This window comes from Halichoerus grypus, chromosome 10 (genome assembly GCF_964656455.1).
Source record: "Halichoerus grypus chromosome 10, mHalGry1.hap1.1, whole genome shotgun sequence".
NCBI lineage: Eukaryota > Metazoa > Chordata > Mammalia > Carnivora > Phocidae > Halichoerus > Halichoerus grypus.
Genome location: NC_135721.1, coordinates 121,019,595 through 121,042,113, shown reverse-complemented (window position 1 = coordinate 121,042,113; position 22,519 = coordinate 121,019,595). Strand labels below are relative to the sequence as shown.

General features: G+C 43.7%; 2 long non-coding RNA genes across 5 annotated transcripts in view; one reads left to right on the top strand and one right to left on the bottom strand.

Annotated features, from left to right (window-relative positions):
- Window positions 1-421: 421 nt before the first annotated feature.
- On the bottom strand, window positions 422-12,037 carry LOC144379289 (uncharacterized). The gene is made up of 3 exons (XR_013442060.1): window positions 11,908-12,037; window positions 1,660-1,726; window positions 422-972 (listed from the first exon to the last, which is right to left on the bottom strand). It is a non-coding gene; the product is annotated as an uncharacterized LOC144379289 (long non-coding RNA).
- A 745-nt stretch (window positions 12,038-12,782) lies between these two features.
- Window positions 12,783-22,519, top strand: part of LOC118554082 (uncharacterized) — a 53,442-nt gene continuing 43,705 nt past the window's right edge. For 3 of the 4 annotated variants that reach the window (XR_013442058.1, XR_013442057.1, XR_013442059.1), the window contains exons 1-2: window positions 12,783-13,175; window positions 13,948-14,093. This is a non-coding gene — a long non-coding RNA (uncharacterized LOC118554082). Of the gene's footprint in view, window positions 13,176-13,947; window positions 14,094-15,179; window positions 15,591-22,519 lie in introns of those variants that run through there. The other variant, XR_013442056.1, reaches the window with a different exon arrangement.

Sequence of the window (22,519 nt, the reverse complement as noted above, 5' to 3'; positions counted from 1 at the left end):
CCCCCTGCAGTCAGGACCTGTTACCCTCTCCTACACTGATGTGTGACCATACACAGAGCATTGCAACCAGGGAGGTTCACCTGAACTTCAGTGTTTCATTACACAGCCATGATTGATTGACTCATTGGCCACACCCCCTTCTCCTCCCTAGAAGTCAAACTGATACCACAGGGCTCAAAGCCCCGACTCTCTAATCACAACATTGGTCTTTCTGGCTTGGCCTGTCCCCAACCTGAGTCACCTTACAAGTATAAATTCTCAGGGCCCACCACGGATAACAAAGGCTCTTTCATTACTCAGGAAATTCTAAGGATTTAGAGGTTGTTCCCCGGGAACCAGGGGCAAGGGCCAGCCACATTCTCTTTAACACAGAAATAAGACAAAATATATTTAAAAACAAATCTTTTTTTTTTTTTTTTTTTTTAATTCTGTCAAGAACCACAGTAAATAGGCCTCGAGCATTTGAATCAAAAACTATCAGACTCCAGGGACATTGTCTCAGTTCCCCTCAGACTCCTACAAACAGCACAGGCTGTTTGCATCTTGACTTTAAAGAGGCCACTTAGATGTCTCAACAGTTTCAAAGGAAAGGAGAAGTCAATTCACTTTTCTACACAGGATAAGCTGCACACAGTAAATACACAGTTGTATGGGAGTGAGGAAATAATTTATATTTGTTGCCCAGTGCTTCCCAGTTCAACTGAATACGCCAAATCCTTAGGATAGTCACAGCCTATACTACTTCAATCAAATCGGATCCTTCTAACTATCCAACTCAAACAGGGAGGAAGTAAGAATTCCATGAGCAGTGTGAAAAATCACTGTATAATTGTAAATTAGAACTGTAATCAGTCCTCTGGCCCCTGGGCCTTCTTCATCTCCAAGCTGTGAACCAAAACGACTTACTGTGAATATATCTGTGGGAGAAGAGCTCCGAGGCACAGGACAGAGAGAACTGCCTTGTTCATATGCCTAGTGGTGAGAACAGAGGGAATGTTCATAAAAAATGAAAAAGGGAGGCTTGTTATCCAGCAAACAGAGACTCGAGAAGCATCCGTATTTGCTCTGTAACTAATTTGTTTTAAAAATATGAAAGTGAGGGGGGCGTCTGGGTGACTTAGTTGGTTAAGCACCAACTCTTGGTTTCAGCTCAGGTCATGATGTCAGGGTTGTGAGAATGAGCCCCGAGTTGGGCACCACACTCAGCAGGGGAGTCTGCTCGAGATTCTCTCTCTCCCTTTCCCTCTCCACAACCCCCCCCACCGTGTGCTCACTCACTCTCCCTCTTTCTCTCCCCCAAAATAAATAAATTAATTTTTAAAAAAATATATGAAAGTGAGGGGCACCTGGGTGGCTCAGTCGGCTAAGTGACCAACTCTTGATTTTGGCTCAGGTCATGATCTTGGGGTTGTGAGGTCAAGCCCCACATCAGCATGTTCTGCAAGGAGTCTGCTTGAGATTCTCCCTCCCTCTCCCTTTGCCCCTCCCCCCACTCACACATGCACTCTCTAAATAAATAAATACATAAATAAATAAATAAAATCTTTAAAAAACTATGACAGGGTTACATGCACATAGGTTAAAAAAAAACAAAACAGTAAAAGTATAGCAGGATTTACACTCAAAATGTTTGACAACCGGGGTGACCGGCTGACTCACTCGGTAGAGCGCCCAACTCTTGATCTCAGGTTCGTGAGTTCGAGCCCCACGTTGGGTGTAGAGTTTACTTAAAAAAAGGGAAGAAAAAACAAAAATGTTTAACAACTGTGTCAAGAAGGCACAGACCAAACAGAACAGATTCTAGACACTGTATACCGGAGAGGACCCACTGAATAGCAGTCTGGATATACAAGGAAAAAGAGATTTTTCACCCCAGAATCCCAGCTCCACTCCCCAGAGGGAAGCACTGTTAATTTCTCAAGACTTGTTCCAGAAATGTTTTATGCATCTCTCAGCCTATCTGTGCACTTATGTATCCCTTTTTGTATGGATCCCTTTTTCTGAAAACACCATACTGTTCTGTAACATACTTTTTTCCCACATCTGCGCAAGTAGAGCTACCTGATTTTTGTGAAGCTTGAGCAATGCTGCTGAAAGGGAGAAATTTTGTCACCCCAAGATCTGCCTCTTTGGCATATTGATTATTTTAAGCTGGTTATTTTTAAGAAAATGCAGACACAAGAGAAGCTCTGAAAACCAAATAGAAGTTACCCTTTTGTAAGAGATATTTACATGTATAAGAGAAACCTCCTTTTGTAAGGATGTCTCCCTAGCTGTACCAAGAAATGGGGTGGGGCGGGGGCAGTGAGTCTAAATCTCTAGAAACTATTATCAATGGAGAAGACATGGATTTAAATCTGGATAACAACCCTACCCTTGTTCACTCTGCTTTTCCTGGTGACCTCCCATATCTGACTCCCCATCCCCACCATCTTCTTTTGTCTTTAACTGAAGATGGTATTTAAGATGATGGCTTTGGGCATTTCCCTAGCAGATTACTTGGTTTTCCTGAGTCTCTCCCATGTAGAGAGGAGGTATACATGTTATTACATTTTTTTGTTCATTTTTCTCCTGTTAGTATGTCCTGTGTCAATTTAATTATTAAACCAGCCAAAGAACTTAGAAGAATTGAGGGGAATTTTTTTTCTCCCCAACACTACTCAATGTGTGGTCTGTGCACCAGTGCTAGTCCAGGACCTGTGTGTTCTGGCCTGGGAAAAGGTAAGGGAGAGCTTGTACCAGAATGCAAAGCAACTATGTCTCTAAACACATTATTCACTTCAGCTGCTTTTACATACATACATATCGTTGTTGTTAGTAAGACTTTCTTTTTTTTTAAAGATTTTATTTATCCATTTGACAGAGAGAGACACAGCGAGAGAAGGAACACAAGCAGGGAGAGTGGGAGAGGGAGAGGCAGGCTTCCCACCAAGCAAGGAGCCCGATGTGGGGCTCGATCCCAGGACCCTGAGATCACGACCCGAGCTGAAGGCAGACGCTTAACGACTGAGCCACCCAGGCGCCCCTCGTTGTTGTTAGTAAGACTTTCTTGATAAAATCATTGCTTTACATTCTGGCTCAAGCTCCTTATCTCCCAGCAGACCAATAACAAAGAGAATGTTTACTTTGAGCAACGCCATCATTGAGCATGTACACCGTAAGTTATTTAACCAATCCCTTTTTTATTTTTTTTTCAAAGATTTTATTTATTTATTTGACAGAGAGACAGCGAGAGAGGGAACACAAGCAGGGGGAGTGGGAGAGGGAGAAGCAGGCCTCCCACCGAGCAGGGAGCCCGATGTGGGGCTCGATCCCAGGACCCTGAGATCAGGGCCCGAGCCGAAGGCAGACGCTTAATGACCGAGCCACCCAGGCACCCCTAACCAATCCCTTTTTTTAAAAAAAGATTTATTTATTTATTTTTAGAGAGAGAGAATGCAAATAGGGGTAGGAAAGGAGGGAAAGAATCTCAAGCAGACTCCCCACTGAGCAGGGAGCCCAAAGAGGGGCTGGATCTCATGACCCTAGATCATGACCTGAGCCAAAATCAAGAGACAGACGCTCAACCAACTGAGGCACCCAGGTGCCTCCAACCAAGCCCTTCTTGATAGGCACTTAGGTTATTACAAGTGAGCATACATCTTTATGCACTTGGAAGAGTATTTCTGTACAGATTCCTGGGAGTGAAATCAAGGTAAAAAAGCTGATTGTGATGGTGCCAGTGGTTGGAAGGGACCTCAGAGATAACTAGTCCAACTCCTGCATTTCTCTGACGAGAAAACTGAAACCAGAAAAGTAAAAGCTAGGTCCAAAGTCAAACAAGTCCCTGGTAGAAGTATGAATGGCTCCCATGCCTCTGAAAGGAGCGATGACCGGGACAGAAAGCCTCAGAGTCCCAGCTAAGGGCATGAATGGTTATGTACTCAGCCTGCAGAGTGACTCCGTCTCTAATACCAGTATAAGCTGGAACAATTAAGGGTATCTCAGGGCCCCCCTGGGGCCTGATCCACAAGAAATCCAGTCTCATTTTCCATTTTTGCGGATGTCACTAGGCCTCGCAGGAAGACATGTGAAGGAGACTCGGGAGCACACTATTTGGGCCTGATTTTAGCCATCCCGTGGAGAAAGGAAGGAAAAGGTTGCATGAGACCAGGATGTCCTATGAAAGGAGATGATTCACTGGGACTTAGAAGAATTCAATGATTGGGCTGTGATCAGAGAAAGAAAAGGAACCGTGAAAAGAATTAGAGGCAAATGAAGGATTAAAAGGGCAGGGAGTAGAGAGTGTAAGACAAGGACTGAGGCAGAGGTTCAGCAGAGGTTCAGCAGAGGCTAGAGGGACCAACCACAAAACTAGGAGGAGAAATAGAACAAGAGAGTCCCAGAAACCAAGAAAGCGAAGTTCTAGGGAGAAACAAGGACACGGCAGCAGCAAATGCTCAAATGAGATGAGGACTTTAAAATATCCACTGGTGGGGTGCCCAGGCGGCTGAGTGGGCTGAGCGGCCAAACCTGGTCTGGGCTCAGTTCGTGATCTCGGGGTCATGGGATGGAGCCCCGCTTCAGACTCTGTGCTCAGTGCACAGTCTGCTTGAGATTCTCTTCTTCTCTCTCTGTCCCTTCCCCAACTCACACGAGCACTTGCTCTCTCTCTCTCTAAAATAAATAAATTAATTAAAAAAAAAAAATTAAAATATCCATTGGATTTGGCAACACAGAAGCCACTGCTAAGAATCACTTTAGCAGAGCAGTGATGTCAGCATCTGGATTGTAATGGGCTGAGGAGGGAGCGAGAGGGGAGAAAATGGATCCATTGAGTGTAGACGACTCTCAGGCAGACTTGCAGGGAAGGGGACAGAGGGAGGGAGGTGGCAGCTGGGGGAGCACAGGAGCATGTTCTAGAAGACCTTTACTCAACTTCATACACAGGCAGGTCAGTCACTCTCAAGGCCAGAAGTAGCTGGAGAGAGAAAGGGGGAGACCCAGCTCCAGGACCAGCCTCCGTGGAATCTTGGTTCCCTGGGGATTTGTGTAACTTACCCACAGTAACAGAACCCTCTGTCAACTTATATAACACTGTATGTTAACAGGCTGGAATTAAAATAAAAACTTACAATTAAAAAAAAAAAAGAGCTCTATGTCCATACTGTTTGCAAGATGTATGCATGGGCTATGATAATAACAATAACTGAGAACAATAACAATACTGAGAACTTAGTAGAGTTCTAGTAGCTAAGAGCTTCACGTAAATTATTTCATTTAATCCTCACAACAAGCCTGTGAGGTTGCCCTTACTACTTTCTTCAAATCCAAAATGACGAGACCAATGACACAGAGCTTACGTAGCCACTACAGGTCATCCAGCCAATAAAGGGCAGCATCAGGATTCAAACCCAGGCTCATCCTGACAGTGAAGCCAGGGTCCCTGAAGCTCTGCTCTCTGAATCACAGTCATCAGGATCACCTGGGAAGCATCTGAAAAGGGCAAACCCCCAGGTTCCACAAAAGATCTACTTCGAATCCATGAAAGTAAAGCCCAGAATCTGTATTTCTGTCACAAGCTCCCCGTTCTTAGGCTCACAGAAAGTCTTCTAATAGGAAGCATTTACCTCCTTACTATTCCAGCTGCCTGGTGTCGGTCCTCACCCACACTGGGATTCACACTGTTCCCTGAGGATAATGATGGGCTGGGCTGTCCATCAGAGATAAAATAGCTTCTCAGACCTTAACCTGGACCTATAGAATGAGGATTTCCAGGGGAGAGTACTGGCTATCTGTGTATTTAGCAAGTTCCCAGGCAGTTCTTATCTTCAGGGAAGACTGACAAACACTGCTCTGTTATTCGAAGCTGAAAGTATCCTCAATACTACCCCGGGCTGTAATTTAGGTTCTAACACTTACTCATTCTAAGCTTCATTTTCCTCATCTGTAAAATGGGCATAAATATGCCTGCTTGGCAGAGCCATTGTAAAGATTAGATACTGTACCGATTAGGATTAGATTTACCTGCTTATAACGCAAAGTATCAATGGCTAAAAATAAAGGGGGGGGGGTTCCTCTCAGGTTAAAGTCTGGAGCTAGGCAATCCCAGAGCGGATTGGTCTCTATTCATTAGGGATGCAGACTCTTGCTATTTGTCTGTTTGCCGTTCCATTAGTAACAAATTTCCTCTTGGCACAAAATGACTGCTGAGGCTGTAGCCATTTGTCTTTAGTCCCGGCAGAGAGAAGGGAAGAAGGGAGGCACCTCCCAGCTGACTCAGAGCCCCTCGAGGAGCATTACTGGTAGGTCCTCGTAACACTTCTGCTTGTGACTGCTTGTGTATACATGACTACTCGTATATACAATCATAGAGCCACAACTTGTTGCAAGGAAGGCAGGGAACTAAAATCTTTTAGTTCAGCATCACGTCTTTGCCACCCAAGTAAATCAGGCTTCTGTTACTTAAAAAGAAAGGAGAATAAATACTGGTGTGGCAGCCACAGAAATGTGCTTCCACAGACTTCCTACTGCTTGGAGCTGAGGACACCAGCGGCTGTGCTTTGACATTCATTGGCCACACCTCCCATGGGCTGTACCCCACCAATGACTGAGTTTGGTTGGGTGCAAAGTCAGACCCAGTCCCGAGAGACAAGGGACAGACTCCTTCGTTGACTGGCTTTGGCTCAAGGACTCCCTGACAGCTTTGCCTAACCTTCGTTAGACTGAATTTTCCTTAAACTGCAGGGCACACTGGGACTCTTGCACCCAACTGTCTCCCCGTACCCCCTTCATTTGGGGTCTAGGGATGGCCCTCCTGGCCTTTAAGCCCTCTCCCTATTTCCTTTGAAACAGGCAATTTTTTTCCCCTAGTAAAATCCTTGCACAATTAATCCCATCCTGGTGCCTGCTCCTCGAGTGACTTGGACTAACAAAATCGGCAAGGCAATTCACAGTCTCTAGCACAGATTCAATAATGCATGTAACACCTGCATAACAAGGGATGGGCGTGTGGTAGGCACTCAATAAATAATAGCTGTGTGTGATGGTGGGGGGGAGGCGGAGAAGCCCTGCAGAGCTAGCTACCAAGAAAGGAGTGTTTACACATTGAGGGGGGAGACAAGGGTCTGAGGCAAATCACTCAGATTCTCCTTCACCCCCAGAATGTTTCTGTTAACAGTAAGATCTGGTTCAAATCAGCAACAAAGTCAGATGAAAGGGGAAAATAGACTCTAGATAGTTATCACAGGGAAAATGAACTGCTATTACTTAGCATTAGCCATTTCAGATCATTTTTTAAAAGAAAGGGGCAGGGGGAAAAAGAAGAAAAAATTAGGGCAGGCCCTGAAACAAAACTACACAAAATAAACCCAGTATCCTGAGCAGTTCTGGTTCTCGTATTGGAAAAACAGTAACTAGAAATTACTTCTCATGGTGACCTAAGAACACTACTCCCATGAGAATGTTTTCAGAATGCAATCTAAAGCCCATGCAAGGCTCTACAAAAATAATAAAGAATTCCGAGGAGAAAATACAGAGTGAGGGGAGACATGATGGGGGGAAAAGGTGCATGTAATTTGTAGAGGACACAAAACTTCCATGGAAGCTTAACCAACATTATGTACTTGGCACACGGTAGGAGCTTAATGAATGATGGTCTTCCAGAAAATGGAATGGCTCATTCAGAGTTATAGCTCACCATTCATGTATTCATTCAAGAAAGATTTGTAGAAAGCCTACCATGTGCCAGGCCCTGTGCTAGGCCATGAGGGTGCCACAGTGAATAAGACAGTTGAGGTCCTTGCCCTTACCACCCTGCAAAGAAACCTCCTTTGCAGACATTTCACGTGGGACCTTCTACTTCTGTCTTTCCACAGACAGCCTGAATTGGTGCCCACGTCTATCAGATTTAAAGCCCATACATACATTGCTTCCGAAATATTTCCTTGGTCTCCAAAACCAAGTTGACCCACCCATGCAAAATTATCTCTGATGCAACCTTGGGTTTCCACTGGCCTCTGTGTTAGTTATCTATTGCTGTGTAACAAACTACCACCAAAACTTAGCAGCTGAAAAGAACACTGATTATCTCGCAGAGCAAAGGACAGATGTAGCCAGATGGTCTGGCTCAGGGTCTCCCGTAGGATTTCAGTCAAGGTGTCTGTTGGGCTGGAGGATCTGCTTCCAAGGTGGCTCGCACACATGACTAGCAAATTAAAGCTGGCTGTTGCCAGAAGGCCTCAGTTCTTTGCTACGTGGGTCTCTCCAGAGGGCTCCTCATGACATGGCAGCTTGCTTTCCCCAGAGCAAATGATCTGATAGAAGGAGACAAGAGCGGCTAATGTCTTCTATAACCCAACCTCAGAAACGACATGCCATCACTCCTCTTATATTCTATTGGTCACACAGACCACCCCCTGGTATGTGGGTGGGGATTCCACAGGGTGTGAAAACCAGGAGTCGGGGGGGGTTTTGGGGGGGCCATCCTGGGGGCTGGTGACCATAGCCTCAAGGAGAGCCTTCTGGTCCCAAACTCCACCCAAACCTCAGTGCGGGATAGGAGGTAGGTGCAAATTCACTTTTTGAAAATACAAAGGCATACATACAGCAGTAAATTCACCTGGTCCAGAGAACCGTGTTTCCTCAGGTAGCATCACACCATCAGCCTGCACGGAAGGGCCCACGGAAACAGCTCCAGGGAAGTCACTGCTGTTTGTTTCACTGTTCAGTGTCCTCCCTCTGAGGACCCATCCTGGAGTTACCTCTCCCACTTGTTCTCTATTTTCTCCAATTCCTTCAACTTTTCATTTTATCCTTTTGCATGTTTTGTACTTGTATAATTCCTCTCAAAGCTTTAGTGGATTGAGGTGGAGTATAAATACATTTAAAAAAAAAAATAAGAGTTTTTGTCTGAAGACTGATGACTTGCACACATGTGCCATCTAGTGGTAAGAGTGCTAACTGCCAGAATAGAAACCTCCCGGATTTTTCCTTATTCGTTTTTTCAGGGAAGCAGGAATGGGAGGGGTGGAAGAGGAGGGAGACCAGGACTTCTCTCAGTGCTTTGTCAGGGAGTTGAGACTGCTGGGGATTTAAGAGGCTCCAGGTAGGGCAAAGGAGCAGGTGATTCGATGGCTGGAATCCCACAAGATTTATTGGAATCCAAATAAGCCAAAAACTAGTGAAAACCTTGCAAATGAGAAAGGCACCAGTGGTGGAAGGGTTAAGTGAAAGGTGTTAGAAAAACTAAACCATGAAAATAGACCAGATTCAGGCAAATGATCACTTGAAAGGTACTTCATGTGGGTTGACTGCAGGTGTAACCAGCCATTTTTTAAGCATTCATATTAACAGTAGGAAGAAGCCTACAGTCTAATGTTTTTATTTTACTCATGAGAAAACTGGGCCCCAGAGGCACTGAGCACCTTGTCCAATAGAGCCTGTTAGGTCCAGGGTGACCCTGAGACTACTCCTCTTTCCCCAGAACCACACTGCCTCCAAGCATATATAGCAGATACGTATATGGGCTTTCATTTTGCACAGTTTCAAAATAAAAATCAGATTGTCACGTAAAAATGCTGGATCCAACATGTTTCCAAGGAATTATTACTCACTGGTTTTCAGCTGCACCTTGGCACACTCCCCAAGAAGTCAAGATGGAGATGGTGTTGAAACGCTGGTTTCATTCACCTTCCCTGGATGGCAGAAGCCCTTCGTCCACATGATAGGGAGGGATTCCTCCCTCCCAGTAGCTGAGGGAGACTAGCCTGGGGCAGAGAAGGGAAGTTCATTCGTCCAGGGTTAACCTGGCATCTGCTCTGGGCCAGGCTCTCGCAGGATGCTGGAGTGGCGAGATCAGCAATGTGCTGGCTGTATCTGTCTGTACCCTGATGTGTGTTCTTAGAAACGGCGTGAGCCACAGCTAACGTAGAAAGCTTGGTTCAGGAGCGCCCTTGAATATCTAGCCCGGGGGTCTGTAGTCTCAGACTGAGATGTCTTGGACACAGCCTGGAGTTCTATAGGGCAGAACTCCATAGGATAGCAAACCCTGGATTTTCTACTTCTGAGTCTTACCAGTTCTTCTAGGCCCTGTAAATACTGATATAAGCAGGGACTGATATGAGTCACTGGTTTCTGGAAGGGGTAGAGCCCCAATAGAACGGCTGTTCCAGATCTGATATCCTTGGGTACAAATGACCCACCTGAGATAGAAGACTCTTGGAGTTCAGTTCCTTAAACTTCTCAGGCTCCTGTGCTGGTGAAAGGTGCCAGAATAGGAGCAAAAGGAGCAGAGGGAGTATTAAGAGCCTCAAGTTTTGAAGTCAGAAAGATCTAGGTTCCTATCCCAGGTTCCTCATTACCAGTTGGGTGATCTCTGGGTAAGCCTTTGGGCACCAGCTTTCTCGATTGCAAAAAGACAAGACCCACAATTGTTATGACGATTAAATGAGACAGTGGATAAGACAGTGCCTGGCCATGATAAGTGCAGATTTCTTACTCATTTCTTCTCCCCCTTTTGGAGGTTACTCTCTGCTGTGGACAGGAACCCCACATCACCTTCCCATCAGGTATCAGGTGGAGGACAGTGATGGCTACCTGTTCCACTCAGTCTCTCAGTGGAAATTTGTTATGAAAATACCAACTGTCTGGCCTCACGTTCTGCATCATACAGAGAAAGAAAACAAGTTCCTGAGAGCAGCAGCTTACTATCTTGTGGGAGAGATTAGTAGGCAAACTAATAATTATATAGCTAGGGTGGAGCATGCACAGGAGGAAGAGCACAGAGGAAGCGGTATTGTGACCAAGACAGGAAGGGTGAATCGAAGTCAGCCTGCTCAGCAAGCACATGGAATAACGCATACCAAGCAGAGGCAAAAAAGGAGACTGGAAAGCAAGGTAAATCCCATAATGAGGGTCCTTGAGCACTGGGCCCAAGGAGTTGGACTTGCAGGGAACAGAAAGCCTCTAAAAGGGAGTAAAATCATATTTGAGTTTTGAAAATTTTTCTATATTGCCAGTGTGTGATGGCTTCAAAGAGGCAAGACTGGAGGAACGGAGGCCAGCCTCAATTTGCCCTACAGCTCCCTACCCCATGCGCTCCAGTCACAAAAGGCTTCTCTCGCTCCTTTTTTTTTTTTTTTTTTTTTTTAAGATTTTACCTTTATTACTTATTTGAGAGAGAGAGCACGAGTGTGAGGAGGGGGAAGGGAAGGATGGAGGGGCAGAAAGAGGGAGAAGCAGGCTCCCTGCTGAGCGAGGTGCCCAATCCCAGGCCCCTGGGATCATGACCTGAGCTGAAAGCAGCCGCTTAACGGACTGAGCCATCCAGGCGCCGCTCTCAGTTCCAGAACAAAATACTAAGTTCTTTCCCGGGGTCTTTGCACTCGCTGTCCCCTCTGCCTAGATTACTCTGTTCTTGGCTGTCACAGAGCTTCCTTTTTCTCAGCCTCCGGGTCTCCGATCAGGCATTTCTTCCTTTCCCCAATCTCCCAATCTAACTTACGGCTCCCTCCATCATTCTCTCTCGTAGCATCCTGTTTCTTTTCTCTACGTACCACAATTTGAAATTTTACTCTTATTTGTGTTCTGTAGTCAGTCTGTCCTCCCCGTTAGACGGTAAACTCCGTGAGGGTGGGGCCGCGTCTGCGCCACTCAACACCGTGTCCCCAGCACCCGGCACAACGTCTGGCACTTAGCACACTCTCAGTAAATACGGGCGGGATGAGACCGTTAGAATGGCCGGCATGATCATGACTTAACCTAAGGCAGTAGCAGCAAAACCGAGAAAAGGGGATTACCACCACCCGAAGTGCACAGAATTCGTTCCAACCGCGCGGAGCTGACTACACGACTAGCTGTACAGCCCAGTCAACAACCCTCTACCCACCACACCCTCAGTCTTCCCTTCAGTAAAGTTAAGACCGTCACCCCCGCAGCCGGGCAGAACGAATGTCCTCCGAGGCAGAAACAACAAGGCCTGGGCTAGGGCCGACGGTCGTGGTGGCCCAAAAGAGGCCAGCCGGGGAGTCGAGAACACCGGCACGAACAGCTGATGACGCTCCCGGGGGGCGGAAGTCAGTGCCCGATGGAAGTCCAAACATAAAATGGATCCCCCATATGCGCAGCGCCATGGTTCAGTGTACCCTCATAAAGCGTCCGGTGAGCAACAGAGGATGGGAGTAATTTAGGGCCGCCATCATTTGTTTCCCCCATTTCTCAGCAGATCCCTCTAAAAAGTACTTCATGGAAATCTAAGCTTGGAGAATTCTCAGGGCTATAGGGTAGAAGGTTATCCCAGCATGCGATAACCAGGAGGTAGATGGGCAGATGTTCGCACGCTGCGCCACCTGGTGGAGAGGGAAGAGCCAGTGTGGCAGGCTCGTCCTGACCCTCCTCCTCCCTCTGGTTCCCGCCTCATTAGCGACCCCAGGGAGCGAGCGGGGAGAGCCACAAGCCCCAGAGACCTACATGTTACTACATTTCCCAGAGGTCTGTGCGCAAAAGGAGGGGGCCGAGCCGCAGCTCTCCTCCCTGCCTCCAGTGAGCGGGCTGTTTTAATCCAGAAGGTTTCGCCCCCCGGACCCCTTCTTCCGGGCCTCTAAAAGCCCCGTAGAGTCTGGGAAAACCGGGCACGGCCCTCATCTAACGAGTTAGGAGGAGCTAAGCGCCGCGGGGCCTTCTGGGAAATGTAGTGTCCGAAAAGACGGAAAACAGTGGGAGAGGCTGTGAGCTTTTGTAGCCAATTAGAGCCGGGCTCGTGCTTGTCACGTGACCTTTGCGGTCAGCCGTTCTGCGGCTAGGAGGGATTCCGAGCTGTGGGCAGCGGCTTCTGCCAGCGCCTGCTCTCGACTTCTGGGTTGGTTTCCTCAGTCCCTGAGCTGTCCCTGTTGGCCCGACGCTGCGCCGCCCGCATGTTTGCATATACTTAAACTTGTCCTGGCGTTCCCTGACCTTGTGTCAACTTGCAGGCTGTGTAGGACGTCACCCTGATCTTCTACCCTGGCTTCTGCAGCAGCCAAACCGAACCACTCCAGTTGCTTCAGATCTTTCGTGAATAAGCCATTAATCGTTATTGGAACGCCTCATCTTTGGGAACCTTTTCCACTACCTGTTCTCACTCTACCACCTTGTCCTCACCCATGACCGTGTCGCTTCAGAAACATGATGTAGGGAGACTACATCCCCTGACCTCTCAGGTTGGTGACACTATAATGAAGGTCTCCGACTTCAGTTTAACCCTAAACTCAGTGGGTTGGGACAGCACTGAGGGGAGGAGGCTTTTAAAAAGCTGCCAAGACCTCTGGTAGGAGTACAAGGCTTTGGAAGGGCTATCTTTGTTGCCTTCCACCGCATGTTCCTCCTTCTAAAAGAGGGAGAAAGGGGTGCCTGGCTGGCTCAGTCCGTGGAGCTTGTGACACTTGAGCTCGGGGTCCTGAGTTCAAGTCCCACCCTGGGTGTAGAGATAAACAAATGAACTTTAGAAAAAAATTAAGAGCGCATGAGAATGAAATGCAAAGCAAAGCTAAATATTAGTTATGAAAATGGCACTTTCTAGAATGGCACTTTCTAGCCATTCTAGAAGTGGAAGTGGAAGATACTATACTCAAACGGAAATGCTAAGTAACATATAGTGAATGAAATGAGAAATAGCAAGAAAACATAGCAAAGATGCTAAACTGGTATGTTAATAGAGTTAAATGAACCCAGAGAGCAAATAATAAAGTCCTTTAAAAAGCATTATGAAAGGAAAAGGATAGGGTGTTTCCGAGGCAAAAGCCAGGTATATATGCAATGCTTTGTTAGCCTTCCAGAAAGATTAAAAGATTATACCGAAAAAATTCCCTTGGGAAGTGGCAGGTGTAAGAGAACCCTGGAAATGAGTAATCTGGCTTCAAAAAAAGTAATTTTTAAGGAGTCTTTTCTTGTGGGGAAAAGGAGATCTAAAACAGGTATTTTTGGACATTTCAGAGGCCCCCACTGTGCTGCACCTTACAGACAAAATCCCATGGAGACTGGGTTCCTGCTGTCACACAGGCCATTACGCAGATTTTGGATGCCAAGGTGGAAGCCACATACAGCCTGAAACTTCTCAGGAAGTGTGCTGCCAAGCACTGGTGAGGAGATTTGGTTTGGTGTTGTTCTCTTATGATGATAATGTTTTATTAATGTTTATCTTTCATTCCTCTGTAGTATAAGGTCCATTTGTCATGCAAAAACTCCAGGAACTGCCTTAAACCCTATCTGTAGCGTTTTCACACACCGTGTGATACTTGATATAAGAAAAGCAGCACACTGGTGAGTTAACAATTAACTAGAAAAGATAGGACTTTGAAAGCAATCCAGTTTGTTACACTTCTGCATGTCAGCCTCCTCACCTAATTCTAAATTTAAAGACTTACTGTTTACTAACAGGAATTTACAACTATATTTGTATGGGTCTCTGGGGGAAATGCATGCAGAGAATAGCCATATCTTTATATGCAAGGCACATATCCAGAACCAAACAAAACAATTCTGGACTCCCACACTGAACATTAATATTTTACAAGTAGAGCACAAGATCCCCAATGAACAAGAAAAGCTACGCATTTATAGAAAAAGAAATCATGTAGATATCAATTTTCATTAAGGCAGAGCAACGGATCTTAAATTATTTGTGCAGGACCAGTTGTTTGTTTTCAATTCATTGCCCTCCAATACTTCTGTAAAATAAGAGTTTATTTCTAGAAAAAAATGAAATTATAGTGAAATATAATCCCATTTTTAATTATTAGATTTAACATACATAAAATCTCTAAAACTGCTATAAAAGCAAGGCGCCTGGGTAGCTCAGTCAGTTGAGTATCTGACTCCTGATCTCAGCTCAGGTCTTAATCTCAGTGTCGTGAGTTCAAGCCCCACATTGGGCTCCACACCGGGCATAGAGCCTACTTAAAAAAATAAGATAAAAAAATAAAGGTAAAACAAAATAAAATTGCTATAATAGCTCCCAAACATTTAGGCTCTATTCTATATTTAGTTCATGGCAGACTAGATCACCAACCCACACTTGTCTAAGGACCATATTTGAATAGCACTGAGATAAAGCATCTACAAATGAAGATTTTACAGAAACATATCACATATTACTTCCTGACTCAAACTTTTATTATTTTTATAATGTCAACTTTTTTTAAAGATTTTATTTATTTATTTGACAGAGAGCGAGCACAAACAGAGGGAGAAGCAGGCAGAGGCAGAGGGAGAAGCAGGCTCCCCGCCGAGCAGGGAGCCCAATGCGGGGCTCAATCCCAGCACCCTGGATCATGACCCGAGCCAAAGGCAGCCGCTTAACGACTGAGCCACCCAGGCGCCCCTATAATGTCAACTTTTATTGAACTTTTATTGTGTATACTTTAAAAGGTCAACCGGGAGTGCAAGGTTTAAAAAAAACAAGAGTCTTCTGTACCTTCCTTCACCTCCCTCTCCCAATTCCTGTTCCCTCTCTGTCCATGTTTCTGAACAATAAGCATACAGTGCTACTTAAGTGACATATTTCATTCTAAGATATAAATGATAAGTGAATAGCCATCACCCACCTTAAGAAATAAAGCATTATATTTATAGTTGAAGCTCTGTGTTACCCTCCCTGATTTCATTCCCCAGCCAAAGCAAAACCATGCATGGTTTTTATTAGTGTTTATTATTCCCATACATTTCTTTTTATACTTTTATTAGATATATCTATATTCCCAGATATATTGTCTTTTCATGTTTTTAAGTTTTATAAAAATGGCACAACACTTCCTAAAATTTTTTTTCTTAAGATTATGTTTTTGAAAATCGTTCACAATAACACGCATAGCTGTGCTTCATTAATTTTCTCTGATGTACATTGGCTCATTATTTGAATATACCTAAATTTATTTACTCATTCTCTTGTTGATAGAAATTTAGATTGTTTCCCATTTTTATTATTACAGTGTTGCAATGAACGTTCTTATAAATGTCTCCTCAAACACAAGTGTGGGAACCTAGGATATATACCCATGTCATCCTATGTGATTCATATACCAGTGAGTGAAATCCTGGGTCGAAGGGCATATGCGTCTTTATGCATCTTCACCTTTAAATATTGTCTACTTGGTCTCTGAAGTGCTTGTACCAATTCACACTTACTTCAGCAGGGTAGGAGAGTTCCCATTTCTCCATATGACCACCAACATTTGAAGCTGTCAGACTTTAATTTCCCAATCTGATGGATTTGAAATGGTACCTTGTTAAGATTTTGTTTGCATTTTTCTGATTAATAATGAGGTTGAGCATCTTTTCATGCATATATTAGCCATTCTGGTGTCTTATTCTGTGATTTACCTGTTTATTTTTTACTCATTTTTCTATTGAGTTTTTTAAATTATTGACTTATTAGTTATTTATATATTCTGGATTTGAATCCTTTGTCAATTATGTATTTTTGCAAATGTTTCCCCCAGTCTGCAGTTTGTCTTTTCACCTTTTTAATGATGTCTTTTGATACTCAGGCATTTTTAATTTTAATGATGTTGACTTTATCAGCTTTTTTCTATATAGGTTGTGCTTTTTTTTTTTAAGATTTTATTTATTTATTTGACAGAGAGAGACAGCGAGAGAGGGAACACAAGCAGGGGGAGTGGGAGAGGGAGAAGCAGGCTCTCCACCGAGCAGGGTGCCCGATACAGGGCTCGATCCCAGGACCCTGGGACCATGACCCAAGCCAAAGGCAGAGACCCAACCAACTGAGCCACCCAGGGGCCCCAAGAGTTCCAATTGTATTCTTTCCTCTATGAATAACCAATTACTCATCACCATTTTTTTAACTGTCTTTTCTCCACTGATCTGCAAAGCCACTCTGTCATTTATATCTGCTGTCCATCGATGGCTGTGTTTCTGGGTTCTATTCTGTTCCAGTGGTCTCATCTCTGCCCCAGTTCCAATGCCACAGTCTTTTTTTTTTTAAAGATTTTATTTATTTATTTGACAGAGAGAGAGATAGCGAGAGCAGGAACACAAGCGGGGGAGTGGGAGAGGGAGAAGCAGGCTTCCCGCCGAACAGGGAGCCCGATGTGGGACTCGATCCCAGGACCCTGGGATCATGACCCGAGCCGAAGGCAGACGCTTAACGACTGAGCCACCCAGGCGCCCCCAATGCCACAGTCTTAATGACCACACGTTATAAGTCTTGTGTGCTATGGTGAGTCTGCCATCCTCTGTTGCTTTTTCATGTGTGTTTTACCTGTTCTTTGTACCCTTCCATTCCCATTTTAGAATCAGCTTATCCCGTTCCCAAAGAAACATGTCCAACATTTCTACTGGAATTCAATAAAATCCACATGTTCCTATGGAGAATTGACCTCTTTATCATATTAACTTTTTCTGCCCATGTTCATAATATGTTTTCCTGTTTATTTAATTCATCTTTAAGATATTTCTATCATTTTTTATAATTTTCTTTATAAGGTTTTAAACACCTTTTGTAGATTTATTGCAAAGTATTTTATAATTTTTTTTTTTTTTTAAAGATTTTATTTATTTATTTGAGAGAGAGAGCACATGAGAGGGGGGAGGGTCAGAGGGAGAAGCAGACTCCCTGCTGAGCAGGGAGCCCGATGCGGGACTCGATCCCGGGACTCCAGGATCATGACCTGAGCCGAAGGCAGTCGCTTAACCAACTGAGCCACCCAGGCGCCCCAAAGTATTTTATAATTTTTTATTAGAATCCTTTTAAATTTTATTTTCTATGGAATTCAATTTTTTCTAGATGTGTTGAGATATAATTTCTTTTTTAATGTTGTAAATGACATCTTTTTAAAATTATATTTTCCAACTCTTTACGTCTAAACCATAGTAAAACAATAGAACTGCCTTGCTAGACTGTCATATTTATTCTAATAATCTGTAAATTATCTTGGCTTTTTCTATGTAAACAATCATGTAACCTGTGAATGGTTATATGGAAGTGATATGCAATAGACTGAATAGTGGGCCCCCAAAGCTGTCCACATCCCAACCCCCAAAACCTGTGAACCTACTACCTTACATGACAAAATGGCCTTTGTAAATGTGACTAAATTAAGGGTCTTGAGATGGGAGAGTTGCTTGGCAGAAGGAAAGTGAAGGCTATGTGATGACGATAGTGGAGAGAGACCATGTGATGGCAGAAACAAATTTTGCAGTGACGCACTTTGAGGATGGAGGAAGAGGCCCCTGGCCAAAAAATGTGGACAGTGCCTAGAAGCTGAAGAAAACAAGGAAACAGATTCTCTAGAGCCTCCAGGGGGAACACTGCCCTGCTGACACCTTGATTTTAACCCCCTAAGACTAATTTCAGACTTCCAGACTGCAGGAGAATAAATTTGTGTTGTTTTTAAGCCTCTATGTTTGTGGCGATTTGTTATGGCAGCAACAGAGAAACTAATACAGGTGTGTGGTGATTAACTTTATGAGACCTACCTGGTTTGAACTCATTCTAATTCTGTTCTCTCATTTGCGAGTTTGGTGGTTTTAGACCTGTAAATTGGAATCTTGGTTCTTCAGAACAAGATAGAAGCTATTTTCTCCGTTTACAATCTTTATATCATTTATTTCTTTGTCTTTTTTTTTCCCTTTTCTGCCTGGTCAGATTCCCCAGATACAATGTTGAACAGAAAGGTGTTAGAGTACCCCCTTGTCATTTTCCTAATTTTAAATAATATATTTTTTAAAGATTTTATTTATTTATTTGAGAAAGAGAGAGAGCACAAGTAGGGCGAGGGACAGAGGGAGAGGGACAAGCAGACTCCCCACTGAGTGGGGAAGCCCACGTGGGGCTCGATCCCAGGATCCTGGGATCATGACCTGAGCTGAAGGCAGACGCTTAACCGACTGAGCCACCCAGGCGCCCGTAAATAATATATTTTTTAAAGTAATCTCTACACCCTACGTGGGGCTCAAACTCACCACCCTGAGATCAAGAATCACATGCTCCACTGACCATGCCAGCCAGGTGCCCCTCATCGTGCTGATTTTAAAGGGAATGTTTCTAATACTTCACCATTTAAGTATTCTATTTGGGAAAAAAAAAAGTATTGCTGTAAAATATTGGTAGAGAGTGTCATCAAATTAAAGAAATTTCCTTCTCCCCATTGGCTAAGATTATTATTTTTTAAGTAGGCTCCACACCCAGTGTGGAACCCAACATGGGGCTTGAACTCACGATCCTGAGATCAAGACCTTAGCTGAAATCAGGAGATGGACACTTAACCAACTGAACCACCCAGGGACCCTTGGCTAAGATTATCTTTAACATAAATGAGTATTTATGTTATCAAATGCCTTTTCTGTGCCTATCAAGGTAGTCATGTAGATTTTCTCCTTTAATCTATTATTGTGATGATTCAGATTAATACTTTTTTTTTTTAAGTTGGACCAACTTTGCATTACTGAGATAGAACCAGCTTGGTTCCGCTGCATTCAGCTTGCCAGCATTTTAACTAAAACTTTTGCATCTATGCTTATGAGTGAAACTGGCTGTAAATTTCTACCTTCTGCTACCCTTGTCTAGTTTGGGCTCAGGGTTCGATAGGCTCACAGATTGAGTTGGGAGTGTTCCCTATCCTGTTATTTTGGTTGATTCTTTTCATTTTAGAAATTAAGCATTTATTTACAACTACAGAAGATAGAGATTCAGTTTTCTTAAATTACACACACTCTTACCACAAATACACTTCTACTGCCCTCATCCTCCCTATATAATTATATCATAATTTTTGGTTCAGTCAATATTCAGCATTATTAGGATTATGAAAATATTACAAACTAATGAGCTGTATAGATTATATTTACTTATCCTTTCCTATATAACTTATGGCTTTCCCTAGAGTAAATAAATGGCCTCTATTTTTTGTTTGTTTGTTTTGGCTTAGTTTTCCATGTGCCAATCAATAATTCTTCCTGAAACTATTGCACAGTACTGCAAATCTCTCAATTCACTTAAATATTAGGTAACTGAACAATTGCATGGTTTTTGTGGAGAAATTTCTCCTGGAGTTCTCTTGTTCTCTTGCTCCAAACTGTTCTGTCCTCTGTGCCTGCTTCCATCTGTTTGGGGGACTAACCCCCTTTATATTCTTTTTGTCTTATTTCTGTATTAGTAATCCTTGTATCCTGGGGGTGCCAGGTGGCTCAGTTGGTTAAGTGTCCAACTCTTGATCTTGGCTCAGGTCTTAATCTCAGGGTCGTGAGTTCACCCCCACATTGGGCTTCATGCTAGGCATGAAGCCTACTTTTATTTATTTATCTTTTTTTTAAGATTTTATTTATTTATTTGAGAGAGAGAGCTCATGAGAGGGGGGAGGGTCAGAGGGAGAAGCAGACTCCCTGCCGAGCAGGGAGCCTGATGCGGGACTCGATCCCGGGACTCCAGGATCATGACCTGAGCCGAAGGCAGTCGCTTAACCAACTGAGCCACCCAGGCACCCTTGAAGCCTACTTTTAAAAAAGTAAATAAAATAGAATCCTTGTGTCCCAGTTTCCAGGGTTTCCTCTTTCTTGAGTTACTGGCTCATTTTGGTGGAACACATGCTTTCATTTAGAGATGGGGTACATGGGAGATAAAACTTTTGAGGCCTAACTTGTCTGAGTTTATCTTAATTCTGCTCTCTCATTTGCTGCATTGATTGGTGTAGAATTCTAAATAGGAATCATCTTCCTTCAGAATCTAGAAGGTATGTGGTCTTCTACTTTCAGTCTTGTCAATGAGAAGACCAAGATGGTTCTGATTCTCAGTTTTTTGTATGTGAGGTGTTTTTCCCTGTCTTACTGCTTTTATGATAGTCTCTTCACTTCTGATGCTCTGAAGTTTAATAAAAATATGCTTTGGTATACATTATTTCCCTTGTTGCATGGGACTGTTAGGGCCTTTTTTTTTTTTTTAAGATTTATTTATTTATTTTAGTGAGAGAGAGCACAAGCTGGGGAGAGGCAGAGTGAGAGGGAGAGAAGCAGACTCCCCACTGAGCGGGGAGCCTGACACAGGGCTCAACCTCATGACCCCAAGATCATGACTTGAGCTGAACCCAACAGCCCGACACTTAGCCTCCAGGTGCCCCTGGACTGTTGGGGCAATTTAATTGGGAAACTCACATCCTCAATTCAGGGAAATTTTCTTCTATCGTGTGTGTGTGTGTGTGTGTGTGTGTGTGCGTGTATGTCTGTATGAGGAGAGAGCGTATATAAAAGAATATGAGTAATATAAGTCATGAAACATAGTAGTAAAACAAATGCCTGTGAATCCACCATCCAGCTCAGGAAATAGAATATTCCCAATTCTTTGAATCCCCCTCTATGTTCTTTTTTGATGCCAGTCCCTACCTTCCTCTGCTGCCCCCATGCCCTCACCCCTCACCAGCCACAGAACCAATCTCATGTTTGTTTTTTTTTTTCTAATTCACTTTTCTTTATTGTCTACTGTATATGTATGTGCTGCTAGACTATGCCTTGTTTACTTTTGCTGGCTTTTGAATACCATAGACATGGCATCACACACACAAATGACATTTGCCGTAGCTTGCATCTTATTCAGCGTTGTTCCTAAGAGTCATCTATGCACATGGCTATTGTTCATTAACTTGACATTGTAGTCTAGCATTCTGTTGTGTGAAGATACCACAATTTAAAGTCAATCAGAGAAAGACATGTATCATATGACCTTGCTGATATGAGGAATTCTTAATTTCAGGAAACAAACTGAGGGTTGTTGGAGTGGTGGGGGGTGGGAGGGATGGGGTGGCAGGGATGGGGTGGCTGGGTGATAGACACTGGGGAGGGTATGTGCTGTGGTGAGTGCTGTGAATTGTGCAAGACTGTTGAATCACAGATCTGTACCTCTGAAGCAAATAATACATTATATGTTAAAAAAAAAAAAAGGAAGAAGAAGATAGCAGGAGGGGAAGAATGAAGGGGGGGAAATCGGAGGGGGAGACGAACCATGAGAGACGATGGACTCTGAAAAACAAACTGAGTTTCTAGAGGGGAGGGGGGTGGGAGGATGGGTTAGCCTGGTGATGGGTATTAAAGAGGGCACATTCTACACGGAGCACTGGGTGTTATACGCAAACAATGAATCATGGAACACTACATCAAAAACTAATGATGTAATGTATGGTGATTAACATAACATAATAAAAAGAAAAGATACCACAATTTATTTATCTCTTCTCCCAGTGATAGGCATTAGGTTATTTCCTTTTGTTAGTTTGTTTGTGTTTGTTTTTATTTTCTATAATGTCTTCTGGTGTGATCATTTCTTTCCCTTATTTTCTCTCTGAAATTTACATTAGTTGTGGGATCCTCTGAGTTGAGCCTTAAATATTTTTACCTCTTCTTTCCTGTTTTCTGTTTCTTTGTAATTTTCTTTTATAGTCTCAGAGAATTCCTCAAATTGTATCCTAATTCATCTATTGAACTTTTTAAATTTCTCCTATCATATTTTGAATTTTTAAGAGCTCTTATTCTCTGGATGCTTCTTTTTATGGCTTACTCTTCT